This window comes from Microtus oregoni, unplaced genomic scaffold (assembly GCF_018167655.1).
Source record: "Microtus oregoni isolate MIOR12 unplaced genomic scaffold, Mior012 000006F_ref0000085, whole genome shotgun sequence".
Taxonomy (NCBI): Eukaryota; Metazoa; Chordata; class Mammalia; order Rodentia; family Cricetidae; genus Microtus; species Microtus oregoni.
The window spans coordinates 49442596-49453153 of NW_024543065.1; positions in this window are offsets into that span (position 1 = coordinate 49442596).

Below are 10558 nucleotides of genomic sequence, written 5' to 3' on the forward strand. Positions count from 1 at the left end.
GCCATTGTCCCTGGCTTCTCATCAGTCCTCATTGTTCGCCATGTTCAGAGAGTCCGGTTTTATCCCATGCTTTTTCAGTCACAGTCCAGCTGGCCTTGGTGAGCTCCCATTAGATCAGCCCCATTGTCTCAGTGGGTGGGTGCACCCCTTGTGGTCCTGACTTCCTTGCTCATCTTCTCCCTCCTTCTGCTCCTCATTGGGACCTTGGGAGCTCAATCCAGTGCTCCAGTGTGGGTCTCTGTCTCTATCTCCATCCATCACCAGATGAAGGTTCTATGGTCATCCAATATATACCATTTATCATTTCCTCTCTCTCAGCACTTTGCATTCCTACCCACTTCCTATATCATGGGAATCCACTTCATTTCTTTCTCTTATTAGAGAAGAATAGGCCTCTAAGAGATAATAACAAAACATCACAAAATAAAATATAATAACATGAAACAAAAACTGCCATGTTGATGTTGGGCTCTGCAACTCAGCATGAGCAAAAGAGTCCCAAGAACAGACACAGGAGTCAGAGTCTCGCTTATTCTCAGAGTCAGGAGTCTCATTAAATACTCAGCTAATAAGCATATAATAATTGAAAGGGACCTCTTGCCAATTTGTACAGTCCCTGTTCATGCTTATCTGATGCAGAAAACTTTTCTCTGAAGATTAGACCTTATAGCACTTGAAGATTCTATGTAAGCTGGCAACAAAGGAAGACAATAAATTGTTCTTCCAAGTTGTGATTCCTACAGATTACAGCATAGATCAGCATGGCAAGATATACTTCAAACATCCATAATTGTACAGTATGATTTCCCCATGTGCAGAGCAAGGAAATGAGAAAGGATGTCTGGGGATATGGCTCAATGAGTAAGTACACTTTTTCCTCTTCCAGAAAACCCGAGTTCAGTTCCCAGTACCAATGTTGGCTTCTCAACCAACCTTCTGTAACTCCATCTCCAGGGTATTCTACAAAGTCCCCTGTCATAAGAAGGCTCCTGAACACAGTTTATACAGAAACATATGCATATATAAAATAAAATAAATCTAATAAAATTAAAATGAGAAAGAGATGGCCCAGGCATTCTAGAGGTAGCATGTAGAGAAGGTATCTCCTACATACAAAATGCTCTTAATTGTGAGTACCCCTGAAAGTAGTTGGATTGAACCATAGAGATACCTAAGAATACAATCCCATACAGGGTAAATGACTTGTTTCATGAGCACTATTTGAAATGAGGTCATGCCACATTGCTTCTCTTCACCAGTTTCTGTAGAGCTACCCAGAAACTCCCACAAAAGCTATGGGATGAACACATACCTGCTTAGGTTAAGACCCAGTGTTCCATGAAATACAAAGCGACCAAGATTCCTCTCTTTTCTATCTAGCTTCAGTTTTCATTTATTTTATTTTATTTTATTTTTTTATTTTTTATTTTTTATTTTTGGAAATGAGACAGGTCATTTTTTATTCAGTAATTCCATGTGATTTGTGGAGACAGTGGGGAATGTAGGATAAACACATGACACATTACTCAGAGATTTTACTTCAAATGGCCACTGATCTATGAGCAGGTTCAAATCCCTCTTCTGCCTCAAGTTATTTTCACATGTTCTTCATCACAATACAAATAAGAAAAAAATATTGACAGGAAGGCTGTTACAGGACATGCCCTGGAAGATTATGCTGTGTCTTGAATGCATTATATAAATATCTTAATTTGGCCAAAGTGAGCAGGTTAATTATTGGACAGTGAAGACTTAAGCCATTGTTAGTGAGATTGATACCACGTGAAAGGGCCCTGAATGCAGTGTGTGACTAGTTGCCCTTTGACTTCTGCTGTGTAAGAAGAGCACAGTGAGGAGACCCTCAGCTAGCCAAATGATATCCCCTTGTAGACTTCCATTTCAAATAGTGAGAAACAAATTTCTTTTTCTTCTATAATACCTTGTCAGGATCTTTGGAACAAAATGATCAAAAGGGAACCCAGATACTAGCAACAAATTCTTAAGCAGAAAAAAAAAGACATTTTTATTTTTAAAAGAATTTTATAAGATTTGCTGATGTTCATGAGTGTTCTGCCTGCAGGTGTGTCTGTGTACCACCTGCATGTGTTGTTTGCAGGGTGCAGGAAAAACATTATATTACCTAGAATTGGAGTTAAATGTTATGGTATACCATCCTGAAGGTGTTGGAAATTTATTCCATGTCCTCTGAAAGAGCAGCCAGTTCTCTTAACCAAGAAGCTTTCCCTTCAACTCCTGGCCTTTCTTTCAACTTCCTGGCACCCTCCTCATACTGCTTAACTCACTATAGAACCACTGTTTCACAGAGAAGTTGAAGTTGAGAATATTCTATTACTGTTTTGTTTTCATTTTTTTTCCAGACAGGGATTTTCTGTATAGCCCTGTATGTTCTAGGTCTCATTCTGTAGATCCACATGCCCTTGATTCCTGAGTGCTGGTATTAAAGACATGTGCCACCACTGCCTGACATCCAACTGGTCTTAGTATATCTATGGAATGATGGTAAAAGAGAAAAATTAAAATCTTTAATTTTTATCAACATAAGGAAAGTTTTACTGATCAAAAGGGCAACTGCGGATTATATTTATAGACACATACAGGTATAATATCCAAAATCAAAGGTCTACACACAGTGGCAGAGAGACAATGTGCTCCAATAGAGTTTTGCTATTTCCAATTACATCCTGAGGAACAAATGATATATTTTTAATTTTTATTTCATTTTATTTTATTTTTAGCCCACATTAGTGTTTAAACAGCCAGTGCAGGCACACTCAGAGTAGACTACGTGCAATGTCAAACATTTATCTGAAATCACCCTGCTAAGAGTTGATTATGTGTTGGAATAACTCAGCCAAAGTTTCAGAACAAGTCTAGATTGTGTGGATCTCACAATAAATGTAGCCCCAAGAAAGAAACCTTGAGACTCAGGGACAGTCTAGATGAGGGAACTATGTAATTTTATTAGAGGGGAGATTAACCACCAGAATGTCCTGGCACCAGATCATTGTCCAAGATTTATGACTTCAGATGAGCTGGAGAGTGCGGGCAGGCTTGGAATCTGACCTGTTAGAGCTAACAGAGAAAAATGCTTTACCAGCTGTCTGAATCTCCTAGCTCATGGAACTAGTCACTGTTTCCATGAGAGTCACAGTTAGACTAGCTCACCTGGGCATGGCCTTCTGAGTCTCAGCATGGAGAAAACAGCAGTGTACAAATGCCAAGGCCCTTAGCCAACTGTTCTGAGGGGCTTATGGAACTTCATATGAATGTCAGGGTCTGCAAGGGGAAGTAGGTCCTCCTGACGACTGAATGTTCTCAGGGATAAGTCTAGTGAACTCTGTCCTGTAGGTAAGTAGTAACAGACATGACTAATGTGGACAGCTGTTCTCTCCCAATGTCAGGTCCTTGTTCATATTTAGCCTACTTATTTCTGTGACAATATTCATTTGCCATATGTGAGAATATTAGAATATTCAGACACAGAAAAAACAGTGGTTAAATTGGTCTTATACAAGAAATAAATGGAAGATGTGTTGCATAAGCATTCTGCCTACAGTTACATATTCAATATCTCCACTCCAGAGGCCTTCTCTGATGTCTGTGGAGGTGGAAGAACTGTTTTACAAAGATGTTAGTCTTTGCGATTAGCAGCTTAAGGGGATTCTGGTACTGGGAACAAAAACAAATAGTTAGTTCTGACTGTAGAATTAAGTCACCTTCCTCTGGAGAGTTTCTGCAGAATTTCAGGTCTCCCCAGACTACCTACTGGACAGTAAGTGATGTGATTTCTTGTATGCTGCCATCTCTACATCTGGAAGGTAAAGGACAGAGCATACATTTGTCCCTTCAAGTAGATATTGTATCTAGCACAGGGATTGTGCTTAAGAAGTCACTGAATAAATCAATTTTAGTGTTTGTCTCTCATCTTATCATATTGTGCTCTTTATAGAAATAACCCTTGCAGTGACTGGCCTTAGATCCTTGGTATTAGTAAAATGGTCACATATAGAATAAATAAGCATCTCAAATCTCTAGCCAAGATCTGTCAAAAATAACTGCCCATTTCAGTCAGAGTCCTTGCAAGTTCTTGCTCTCTATCTTCTACCCGTAAGATCTGCTTCTGAAAACATTCACCTGGAATGGCTGTGGTGATGGCTCATTGCAGGCTAAGAACAAGGCAGTGGTTCTGTTTGAGTCTTCTCTGTCTTCCATGCTGTAAGTACTACTGTTTATTTACTGTGCTAGGTGTGGTGGTTTGAATAGGATGGCCCCATAGACTTATGTATTTGAACGCTTAGATAATAGGGCATGGCAATATTAAAAAGCCTGTCCTTGACTGGGTAAGTATGGCCTTTTAGGAGAAAGTGTATCACTTTGCTGGGAGGCTTTATGGAATTATATGCTCAAGTTATGCCTAGTGTAATAAACAGTTTTCTTCCACTCCCTGTGTATCAAGATGTAGAACTCTCAGCTCCTTCTTTATCACTATGTTCTGCCATGGTGATAATGTGTTAAACCTCTGAAACTATAAGACAGACCTAATTAAATGTTTTTCTTAAATTAAGGGTTATAAGAATTGCATAATGTTCAGGATCCTAGAGAATTAAGTAAAAGGTGAGTCCTAAGAAAAGCATAGAGATCCACCTGGAAAGTAGAAATAGACAAGATCACCTGACAAAATTGGGAGCATGGGGGTGGAGGGAAAAGGGATGGTAGAAGGGGAAGAAGAGGAGAGAAAGGGAGGGGCGAGGAGAACTTGAAGGAATGGGATAGTCGAGATGGAGGAAGGACAGAAATGAGAACAAGGAAAGAGATATCTTGATGGAACCATTACGGGGTTAGCAAGAAACCTGGCTCTAGAGAAATTCTCAGAAATCCACAAGGATGACCCATGCTAACACCCTAATCAATAAAAGAGAGGGTGCCTAGTATCCTAGTATCCACTAATGAGTGAGTACATACCATATTTGAGCCTATAGTTCATGATCCTAGAGAAACTAAGTAATAAGGTGAACCCAAAGAAAAACATATATAGACCATCCTGGAAATTGGAAACAGACAAAAATTTGGGAACATGGGGGCAGGAGCTAGAAGGAAGGGCAGAAGGGGGCTGAGGAGAATTTGAGGGAATAGGATAATGGAGATGGAGGAAGGACAAACATGAGAGCAAGGAAAGAGGTATCTTGATTGAGGGAGCCATTAGGGAGGTAGCAAGAAACCTTTCATGTCTTAATTTCCTTTAACAGTTTATAATAATTTAGTATATTTTTATTAATTAAATTTATTTATTTATTTTACATCCTGACCTTAGCTTTCTACCTCCTTCCATCCCCTTCTCCACCTCTCCTCTGCCTATGAATTCAGTCTTCCTTTTCTGTTCAGAAAAGGACAGGCCTCACATAGATTTTTAAAAAGAAAGGCATATAAATTTGCAATAGAACTAAGCACCTTGCCTTGTATTCAACTTGGGAAGGAAATCCAGTATGAAGAATAGATTGCCAAAAACCAGCTAAAGCATCAGGGATAACCCATATTCCCACTGTTAGGAATCCTACAGATATGTAGAGGGCGTAGATTGGTCCCATGCAGGCTCTTTGGTTTTCAGTTCAATCTTTTTGAGCCCCTATGAGCATAGGTTAGTCAATTCTGTGGATTTGATTGTGATGTCCTTGACCCTAATAGCTAGCTCAGAGGATCCTTCCACCAACTCTTCACCAGAATTCCCTGAGTTCAGCCTAGAAGTGATTTACTGGAACCACAAAGGAAACAGAAAAAAAGCTAAGAATGAAATTGTAGGGTCTGTGGAGAAAAAGTTCAGAGGAGTCATAATCTCAGCCTTAGTGGGCATCAGTGTGCACAATGCTTGACTGAGAGCAGTGAGGGGCAACCATGTAGACACCCCAGGAGAGAGTTCCATGCAGAGGAAATGACATAATCAAGGACACTAAATGACTAGAGGTCATGTTGTTGACATCTACCTTGTGGGATAGAAATACTCACACCTGCATCATTAGGCTGAATGAAGAATCCACCTGCTTAGCATGAAGGTTGCCATCTTTCCACCAAGCATGATAATCTTTTTGATAATGTTTTCTTTTTTCCCTTTCAATCTCCCTTTCTATTTGCTGCAGCCCTTTCAGTTCTGGCCAAATCATAATAGAGCCAGTGTCATGGAATACTGCTACAGGGGAAATTGTTCTTCTTGTTCATAATTAGCCAGAAGATCTGGGAACCTTTTCTTGGTATGAATTGGTGCAGTGCACCCAGATGTTTAACAACAAAGAAAATAGCAGAGCCATGAATTCCATCTTTTGGGGGCCTGCACATAGCAGAAGAGATGCAGTGTACACCAATTATCCCTTCTGTTCCAGGGCACTGCTGAGAAAGAAGTATGATCATGCACATTAGATACATTAAACAGAGATTTGAAAAATTGAAAGTGCACATGTACAACTCCATGTAAACTGTATGTGATTTTCCATGGCAACCACCTGCTTGGTATGGTTTATCCTACTTGATCCACTGGAATGTCAGGACTGGACTGTGCTTGATATCCCTTCCACTGCATTGTTTCCCCATGTTGTGAACTGGGCTCTTTCTGTGGGTCACACATAGGGAGGAAATAGTACAAAAGATCAGAATCCCACCTGTCTTTACCTGCAGGGAGGAGAACCTGTGCTGGTTAAACTCAGCCCCAGGATGTCAGCTGCAGTCCAGACACTTGGAGCTTTCACCATGCACATGTACCCTGAAAGACTCTGTGGGAGTCAGGCAGTCTCTCACTGATGAAACCATGGAATCTTCAAAGAGAGGACCAGGAAATTCTGGTTTCAAATCTCTGTTCCTTTCCTGGACTCCAGATGACACATGAGAGCTTTTTGTCGCGGCATGGTTTTGACATCCTCTTAGAGCTTGTAGCAGACAAGGCTTTATTGGTTTGTGGAGCCAGCCAGTGATGATCACGAGAGCTTTGGTTAGGCTAGGTTGCCTGGATTATCTTCCCCAGAGGCACTGCACAGAGTATAGTTGGTCAGGTGGCCAGACCATTATTACTGTCCTGATGGAATTATGTGACCTCACAGAATGTCAGGTTCCCCAAGGGGAGGAAAAAGGGACACAATCCCTCTTTGCAAGTGATTGTCTTCTGGTAGTCCAGCTCTGAAGTTGTCTCTTGCAGACAAATAGTAACATAGGTGTGTATTTCTCAAAGGGGCAAGAAAAAATTTCCTAGCAGAATGTTTTCCCAGGAAGATAGTGACCTTCCCCTCTCCCACCCGGGAGATTCCAAGTACAAGGTCACTTAGCCCAGCCAGCCAACCATCTGGTGATAAAGAAAACAAGGAAAAAGCTGACTTAGCAGGATGGGAGGGAGCAAGAGATCTTGCACCCGTACCAAAAGCAGCTTCAAAAAGTCTCTTTGTAGTTACACCTTTAGAAGCCTAACCCCACAGAAGAAATGAAACTCCTCTCTCTACCTTGCTACAGTGGGATGTTGGGGACAGGGGTTCCGAACATACTTGTATTATGCTAATTAAACCTTGCTTATTACAGTCTGGGCCTCCTGGTAGTCTCTCTGGGGGTCGTAATCTGGGCACAACAAGGTGCTGATCTGAACAGCTCCCAGATATGAGGTGTAACTCCTCTAGTAATCATTAGGCAGCTGTAGAAGGACACACATAGAAAAGCATGTCAAGGAGCCATGAGGTTAACTGTATCCTAGCTTCTATCCCTGACCTAGAGGTCATTGACAGCATTCTCAGACCTACTGGCTGCTTCCTGTGTTTCTAAGTGTACTACTCTACCAGAGAACCCTGGTTATAAACCCCCTCCCTGCAGGAACCTACCATGGGATATTCACCTAGAGGTTAGCTACATCCCAGGAAAGACATGGAGAAATCCAAGGCATGGCTCCACCATCACAGGAAATTGGAGGGTCCCTCTGAAACTCTTCCTGTGCGCTGGTGTAGGACTCAGATCATCTTCTATTTCACACAAACCCTCCATGACAATTCAGCCTGAGTGGTGACTCCATTGGGAATGGATATGTCCCCTTTCCCAGCACCACTCAGCTGATCCCTTTCAAACTTTCACAGACATGTCTGACACACTTCAGGCTCTACCTTCCATGTTCTTAGAGGTTTGTGAATACAAAGCCTACATGATGATCATCTAGGTTTCTGTGTCATAAAAAACATGTTCAGAGAACACAGCAGATGGCAGCCTTTGGGTGAGTTATTGTCTTAGGGCACAGAGATTATTATAAGCCTTATTGCTCATTGTATGGACTAAAATATATAAAATTTTTTTATATGAGACTATAAAATATATAAAGAGAATTTTACTAGAACCCCATGGAAGACTAAGAATTCAAGAGATAGAGCATGGCCATGGGCACCGTCCTGACAAGAGTAAGCATTAATTACCCTTGGAAGTGATCCTGCCTGTCTAGAGGTTGAGCTCAGAGGGTTGAAGACTACAGAGGTTGCCAGAACTGCTGGAACAAAAGGTGTTCTCCATTGGGGTGGGGAGAAGAGCAGGCAACAGCCTCCATTGTGGCTCACTGTATAGTTCCTTGCAAATGGTACAGCCCCTGGTATTGGCTCCTGCTCACAGGTGAGGAGGACCCTTTCTGATAATGTGTGGGAAGAGGGGAACTCAGAGACTGGGCAGAATATCCTAATGTAGAAAGATAGACAATGTTGCCTCATGTTCTTCCTTGACTTCCATCTAGGTGCCGCGATCTGCTCTCATTTATACACACAGGATGACATACACCTGCACAAACATCCACACTCACACACATTCACATCTTCCTGTCATTCCCCCACATGCATAAGTTAATGTAATCTGGAATTGTAACTGCTTTCATTATCACCTGGACATGCAAAACCCTTGGACATTTATTCTTCTATCCTCCCACATGTATCTGAGACTGTCCAGGTATACCAGTCTTCCAGAAAGATCAAACTAGTTTTTCCTAACAATGCCCCAGTCATATTAGACTGGAAGACAGACTAGGAAGCCCATCTTGAAGGGAAGTCAGGAGTTTGCTGCATAGAGTGAGAAGAGATCAAAATGTTCAGAGTGTAAGGACTGGGGATCTATAGAGGAGGAGGTCAGTGAAGTCATCCCCACCATAATTTCAGATTGTGAGCATCCTTGTGAGGACAGTGAGTGTGGAAGCACATGATGGGGGAATTCTACAGAGGAAGTGATTCAGTGAGGAGCACTGAGGTCATGGAGGTCATTTGTTTACTTCCTTTGAGTTGGACAGACACTCCCATCCACCTCAGCTGAGTGATGCATCCAAGCTTCTTACTATACTGGGCCCCTCTTTCCTCAAAAGACAAAGGTCTCAATATTAATGAATTTGTCTCACTTCTCACCTGTTCTCCCTTTCAGCTTGCAGGCACGCTCCCACTACTGTCAGTTCATTATTGAATCAATGCTGCCAAACATTGTCCTTTCTGTTTTGCCTCTTGTAATGATGAGTGAGGGATAGGTCCATTTTTCCTGCTTTCACACCCTCAGGGGCTGCTGTACCAATCTTATATCATTAGCTCTATGGTGTTACCCAGGTGAGATAAAGGGACCAATCTTCAGAGTGCTGCAAATGGTGAGGGGTAGAGTCAGCCCTCCTTCTTTTATGGACCCAGGACTAGCTCCTACCCCTCTCTGGTGGTGATGGTCATGAGGTGGGGAGAGGGCATTTCACCTTTGCCCATGCTTCCATATATCTGATGAGTAATGGGGACAATTCTCCTTTGATCATAACATTGTGGCTGTGTCACCCGCAGCTCCCACCACTGGGAAAATCTTCTGTGCTGTCTAGTTGAAGGGCAGAGTCCATTTCATGAGTGCTGCAGCTGGTTACAGGGAGCTCCATTGTGTTGCCCAAGCAAGGTGTAGGGCCTGCACTCCTCAGTGTTGTAGCTTATGGGGAGGAGCAGAGACAACTTTCCTATTCTTATGACAACTGGGACAGATTTCCCTTTGCCACATGTATTGATGGACTGGGGGAGAAAGAGTACTGTATCTCTCCCCTGCCCATGCCACACAATTCAGATGAGTTATGGGGACAGGTCTTCCACGCTCACAACTTCGGGGCTGTCTTCCCCATGCATGCGATAACACCATTGGCTCTATTGTGCTTCCCCGGTGAGATGCAAGCCTGCTGTTCTGAGTTTTGCAGCTGGTATGGGTTAGGGGCAGCTCTCCTGTTCTTATAACAACAGGACCAGATCTCCCACCAGCCTAAGGTGTTGATTGGCCCAGGGTGCAGTTAACTTTCCCTCGATCCTGCTGCCCTAAGACAGATGAGAGATGGCTACAGCTCTCCCATGCTCACAACTTAGGGCCTGGGCTCACCCACATCTGCACTAACAGGGTTGGCTTTATTGTGTTGCTCTGGCAGGGTGCTGGCCCTGCTCTCCCCAGTGTTGCAGATTATGGGGGGAAAGTAAAGTTCTCTCACTCTTATTAAATCAGTATCAACTCTACCCCTTGCCTTAGGCGCTGAAAGTAGGGGTGGGGAAGG